At 37.4% G+C, this 6,598-nt stretch overlaps 1 long non-coding RNA gene across 1 annotated transcript in view; it reads right to left on the reverse strand.

Moving 5' to 3' along the window:
* The window catches only part of LOC138158098 (uncharacterized), a 38,254-nt gene extending 32,814 nt beyond the window's left edge, over positions 1-5,440 (reverse strand). Inside the window, exon 1 of the long non-coding RNA XR_011167552.1 lies at positions 5,038-5,440. This is a non-coding gene — a long non-coding RNA (uncharacterized lncRNA). The remainder of the gene's footprint in view (positions 1-5,037) is intronic.
* Between the last annotated feature and the right edge of the window lie 1,158 nt (positions 5,441-6,598).

Consider the following 6,598-nt stretch of genomic DNA (forward strand, 5'->3'; position numbering starts at 1 on the left):
TTACCTTTGATCTCAAGCCAAAATTTACTTTTTTATATCTTTCACTAATTGCTCCAATTCTGGAACTAAACATAAATCTAATCATTTTCCAAATAATGACCTTTCAAATACTTGAAGACAACTATCATGTCAACCCTGAATCTTCTCTAATTTAGAATAAAAATCCCCAATTCCTTCAACCAATCCTCACATGACATGGACTCAGGGACCTTTACCTTTGGAGTGCCTTTCCTTTCTTGCTTACCAAGTGGAGCTAAAAACTGATCAAAATATTCCAGTTGAAGTCTAATCAGGGTAGAGTACAACGGACCTATCTCACTGTTAGCTAATATTGAGCTTGCAGACAACCAAAAGGTCAGGAAGACTAGAGTTCAAATCCAGCCTTGGACACCTACTACTGTGTTTCCCCGATAATAAGACACTGTCTTCTTATTTTTTTTGGACAGAAAAACACCAGAGGGCTTATTTTCGGGGGAGGGCTTATTTTAATGAACATTGACAGCAATTTTAATAAACAGGTAAATGTGAACAAAAAAAATGTACCTTTATTCAATAAGCAAATCACTGGGGAAGAACAGGATGACACGCTCACTGCTGCAGCTCTGATTGGATGCCGTAATGTAGCGTGTAGCGCAGGGGATCACCTTCACTACAGTAGGAATCTCAATAGGGCTTATTTTTGGGGGAGGGCTTATTTTAGAGGAATCTTGCACAGTAAGGGGAGGGCTTATTTTTGGGATAGGTCTTATTATCGGGGAAACACGGTAGCTGTGTGAACAAGTCTCTTTCCTCTGGTTGCCTCAGTTTTCTCAATTGTAAAATGACGATAACAATAGCATCTATCTTACAAGGTTATCATCAGGATCAAATGAGCATTTATAAAGCATTTATTAAGTGTTAGCACAATGCCTGACACATAGTAGGCACTATATAAATGTTTATTCCCATTGTCCCTTCCCTAAAATGCAAAGGAGTCATGCATCTCCCATTTTATGCTTGGGACATTGATTTTTGGATCCCAAATTTAAGACTTTTTTTGAATTTTATCTTTTTTATGTTTAGTCCTGTTAAGAATTCTTTGAATGCTTTGAACCCTGACACTATCATCCTATACATAAGCTATCCTGCTACCTTTATATGAAATGTAAATTTGAGGAGTACACTTTTTTTTTCAACAAATCAATGATAAAAATGTTAAAGAAGAAATACACAAGAACAGATCCCTGGAGTATTATACTACAGACTTTCTCCTATGCTGACATGGAATCATTAATCACTACTCTTTGAGGCTAGAAATTCAGCCAAATCATAATGTATCAGATTGTATTAGCTAATCTACATCTATCTTCCCCACAGGTATAATTCAAGTCACTTTATCAACAGGTTTGCTAAAATATAAGTAAACCATAAAAATGTGTGTGTGTGTGAGTGTGTGTGTGTGTATATATATATGTATATATATATATATATACAGTAGTATTACCATCAGGTAATAGTTTCATAATTCTGAAAAGATAGGAAAAAAGCTTAGTCTGGATTGATTTGGTCTTGTTGAAACCATGCTACTCTTTCATCATGATTTTGTTTTCTAGATGTTCAACAACCATTTCTTTAATGACTGATTCTAAACTTTTCCCAGAAACAGAAATCAAACTTATGGGCATATTATTTTCAAACTCTATTCTCTTCCCTTTTTTGAAAGTCGGGATAAGAGTTTCCCATCTCCATTTTTAGTGATTCTACTATTTTTTAAATAACTTTTAAAATAGTAATAACAATGGCAAGTCACTATGCATCTATATGCCTCAATCATCCCATCTTTAGAATAGGAGTAATGATACTTTTCAAAAATCATAGTGGAAGGTGTATCAAAGGTCATCCAGTACAATCTTCACCCGAACTGAATATTACGCCAGTCTAACATGCTAGATGATCTGCAAATGAAAGAGAAGCTACTACTTCCCAAAGCAGCACAATCTTCTTTTGGACAGCTCTAATTGTTAGGAAGTTTTTCTTTCTAGCAAATCTAAGTTTGTCTTTCTTCAACATCCATTCATTGATTCATTACCATGAATGGAAGCTGTTAAAGAGTATAGATTGTTAGGGGCAGCCAGGTGGCTCAGCAAGTAAGAGCATTGGCACCAGTGTCGGGATGACCTGGATCAAATCCGGGCTCAGATACTTAGCACCACACCCAGAAATAACTGGCCATGTAACGTTCAGCAAGTTACTTAACCCCAATTGCTTAAAAAAAAAAAGAGTATAGATTGTTTCACTCTTTGTGTTTTCATACCCAGAACCTATTAAAGTGTCTGTCAAGTAATAGGTGTTAAATAAATACTTGTTGTTTATCTTCCCTAAATCACTCTCCCTGGTGCTTGTCATAAGTCTAAGTCAACTCTCATGTCCTCTTATGGCTTCATTACTCCAACTCTAGTTTCTTCAGCTGATCTTCCTATGTCTTGGCCTGCAGTCCTTTTACCATTCTGTCACTCTTCTCTGAATGAGATCTAGTTTTTCAATGTCTTGTCTAAAATGCCTTATTTAGGGGGCAGCCAGATAGCACAGCAAGTAAGACACCGGATCCAGTGTCGGGATGACCTGGGGATCGAATCCGGGCTCAGACACTTACCACCCACCCAGAAACACCTGGCCGTGTAACCTTGAGCAAGTTACTTAACCCCAATTGCTTAGGGGCGGCCAGGTGGCTCAGCAAGTAAGAGCACCAGCTCCAGTGTCGGGATGACCTGGGGATCAAATCCAGGCTCAGATACTTAGCAACACAGCCAGAAATAACTGGCTGTGTAACCTTGAGCAAGTTACTTAACCCCAATTGCTAAAAAAAAAAAAACAACTCTATTTAGACCTAATCACTTTTCTGAAGAAGTGATCTGACCAAGGTAGAATACCATATAACCATCAACTCCTTTATCTTAGAGATGATCTCTCTGAATAAAATCCAAAGTCATCTTGGCTATCTTCAGCTGCCACATTTGTTTTTCTCAACCTGAGGTTAGAATTCACTTCAGACCAAAGATCTTTTTTATATAAACTTTTACCCACTTAAGTATTAACCATCCTTTACTGATCAGGCTTGTTTTATTTAGTACTTTGAGTATCTCCTTATTGAAATTTATCATCTTATAACTCATCGTTATAATTTGTTGAGACCAAAAAAATTCACACCCCAGTGGTCTTCTAGTCAGACTACATCGAAGTAGATTTTCACCCTCTAATATCTTTCACAAGTGATCATGTAGCTCCATTTGATTATTATTATTAATAATAATAATAATAGAAAATTATCCAGAAGCAATAGAGAACTAACAACTTGATCAATGAAGTAAATAAGCATTTATTAAGTCCCTACTGTTTACAACACCTTGTGCTAAGAATTTTTCAAATATTATCTCATATTTTTCTCATAACATCCTAAGAGAAAAGTGCTATTATTATCCCCATTTTACAAATGAACAAACTGACTTGTCCAGTGTGATACAGCTAGTGTCAGAGGTTGGACTTGAACTCAAATCTTCCTGACTGTAGATTCAGAACTCTATCCACCTAGCTGTCTCATAAGAAAGTTCTCTCAGGAAGTTGGTCCTTATAACAATCTGAAATCTGCTTCTGCAACTCTGCCATAATTCTTCTAGTTCAATGTTCTGGAGTCAGGCAGCAACAAAACAAACAAAAGCTAACCATACCTACAAATAAATATTCACAAAACTTGCCCCTATTCAAGTCTTATCTTTTTCATACTCACTAGTCCTTGTTCCAGCGGGTTAGGTATTCCTGCTCTACTCCTTGCTACGTGTCCTCCACATACATGGTAAATTAAACTAGATTGTCATCTAACATACAACTCTCCTTATCCACAAGGATGATATGAGGAGCTTTGCCCAAGTTTTAACTGAAATCCACCCATATGATAACTACCACATCAACCTAATGTATCTGTGTGGCAAGCTTATAAAAAAGAAAAAGATATCAGTTTATGATGCCATGATCCTTTTTTGACAAAGCCTTGCTCACTCACCTCCTCCTCTACCTAGAGCATTGTTTGCCTCTATCCTTTGCTCATTTTGCTCCCCAACTTGTATTATTTTTATCTATGTTCATGCTGTATTACTTGGTCCAGGAGAAAGTAAGTTCCTTGAGGGCAATAAACTGTGTATTTTTTAATCTTTGTGTTCCAAGGACCAAGGCCATTTACTTTCATATAGTAGCTTAGTTGATGTCTATAGAATATTTACTTTGGAAATATTCACAAATGTTTATTTATCTATGAGTGTGATCCAGATCCTCCCCAAGAGTTCAAATCAATCTCACTTCCTATAATATGAAAGCTTCACTTTTCTCTTTAAAAAAATCTTATCTCTTTCCTGTCCCCAGCTCAGTAACCAGTTTCCTCTTCTCCAACAGTGTTCAGAAACCACTAAAGAAAGCTCAGCAATCCTATCTGATGTTCTTTCAGCACTCAGGGACATTTTTCATCAGGGTATCAAGGCAGGGGACTAGCAATGTGATGCAGGACACAATGTCATCTCTTACTGGGCCTTAAATAGTACTTTTGATACTTGTCTGTGTCAGCAAATATATTCTAGTTATTTTGAACATCTGTAGTGACTATCTCACGCTGAGGTTAATTCCTATTGAGATTCCACCAAAAACTATAGAGAAATAGCAATGTATAGTGGATCTAGCACTAGTCTACGGGTCAGAAAGAACTGGTTTCAAAACCAAACTTCAGACACTTACTGGCTGGAAACCTTGGGCAAGTCACTTAATCATGCTGTATGTACCTCAGTTTCCTTACCTGTATAAAGGATAGGTTTGGACTAGAGCTCCTTGAAGTTCTCTTTCAACTCTATCATTCTATATTCTTTCTTTGCTAGCCAGGAGTCTAAAACATACCTTCAAATGCTTCCTGTCAAAGATAACACAATACACAGACAAAACAAAGAAACCACAAGAGGACAAAATTAGTCTGAATTGAATTCTTTCTCCACCAATATATAGCAACTTCTATACATTTACCTTCTAGCTGTTATTCCTGAGAAGATCACAGCAAATTCCCAGGCTGTACCATGACCCTCCAGTCAATTTCTTTTCATGATTGGGGAAATCTCAAAAGGAAAGCAGACATCCAAATGAACTTCCAAGGCAAGTGGCTATAGGGCAGAAACAGAAGAGAAATTGGTTTCCTCAGTGTGAGTTTCTCACAGTCCAGTCCTCTTCAAAGAAATGAGAGTAACTGAATAGCTTCACTTCCCTTGAAATCATCCCTGTGCCAGGGTCATTGTCAAAAGAGCTTTCTACCCAGTGAATGGTGGGTTACTAGTCTCACCTCAGTCACCAATTTTCTATGTGATCTGGAGCAAATAGCTTAATTTTTCTGTAAAATAAGGTTTGTGTTACATAATCTCTAAGATCTCTTCCAGCTCTCAAAAATTCCATGACTCTATCTCTGCCATACCAGGCAATTTTAATTAGTTGCAGGTCGAATTACTTTTATTGAAAACAGATGGCTGGTAAACTGCCCCATCATCCCATCAGTATTAGAAGTGCTTAAGACATAACGCAGGCAAAAAATAAAAGAATTATTTGCAAGGAATTTCCATCACCATCTCCCACTTGCAGGTTCATGATTCATTCTCTTACTCAGTGTCAAAAATTGCAACTGGTTCTCTTGAATAACACATACCTTCAGAGGGAACAAGAAAAGGCACTAGAGCCTGCCTGAAAACATGATCCACAAATGATGTCTTCAAAATCCAGCCACTCAGAGCTTAGATTACTTGGTAATCACTTGAGTTTTAGATCCAGATGAGGAGTTCTACATCTGCTATGACACACAAGGACCTTTTAGTGGAGCCACTATGGCCCCCTCACAAAAGTATTCTGAAACCTTAAGAGTTGGTGATGCTGCTTTATATAGCCAAAACAAATGGAATTGCTTTGGCGGAGGGAAGGAAGGGATGGTCTTCTAATCAGTCATGATATTTAGAAATGTTTGTCCCAATGAAAGTATGCTGTATAAGAGTTCTCATGACAGAATAACATGGTATAAGACAAAGATGTCAAACATGTTGCCAATGGGCTGCATGTAGCCCATGACATTACTGAGTATGATCTAAACCAGATTAAAATGTGCTTCCTACCAGATTTTAATCTGTCAGTATATTTTTAAAAAGAAATGTATAGGGGCGGCCAGGTAGCACAGTGAGTAAGAGCACCAGCTCCAGCGTTGGGATGACCTGGATCGAATCCCGGGCTCAGATACTCAGCACCACACCCAGAAATAACTGGCCGTGTAACCTTGAGCTTACTTAACCCCGATTGCTTTTTTTAAAAAAGAAATGTATAAGCAGAGCAGGTGTGCTTTTTCTCAGCCAATATGGAGTTTGCAGCAATATTTATGGATGTTTTAGTGGATCCTATTTCTATTGGAGATTTACATCACTGGTACAGTAGATAGAGGGCTGTTCCTAGAGTCTAAATTGCAGTCTAACCTAACACTACTGTTTTATTAATTGATATTAATAATGATTAATGTTTTATTAATTCTCAATCAACCTTCTAAAAGTAAAATTTATGG

The sequence above is a fragment of the Petaurus breviceps genome, unplaced genomic scaffold (genome assembly GCF_028583685.1).
Source record: "Petaurus breviceps papuanus isolate PSGF00001 unplaced genomic scaffold, PetGlider_PUasm1.0 174, whole genome shotgun sequence".
NCBI classification, from domain to species: domain Eukaryota; kingdom Metazoa; phylum Chordata; class Mammalia; order Diprotodontia; family Petauridae; genus Petaurus; species Petaurus breviceps.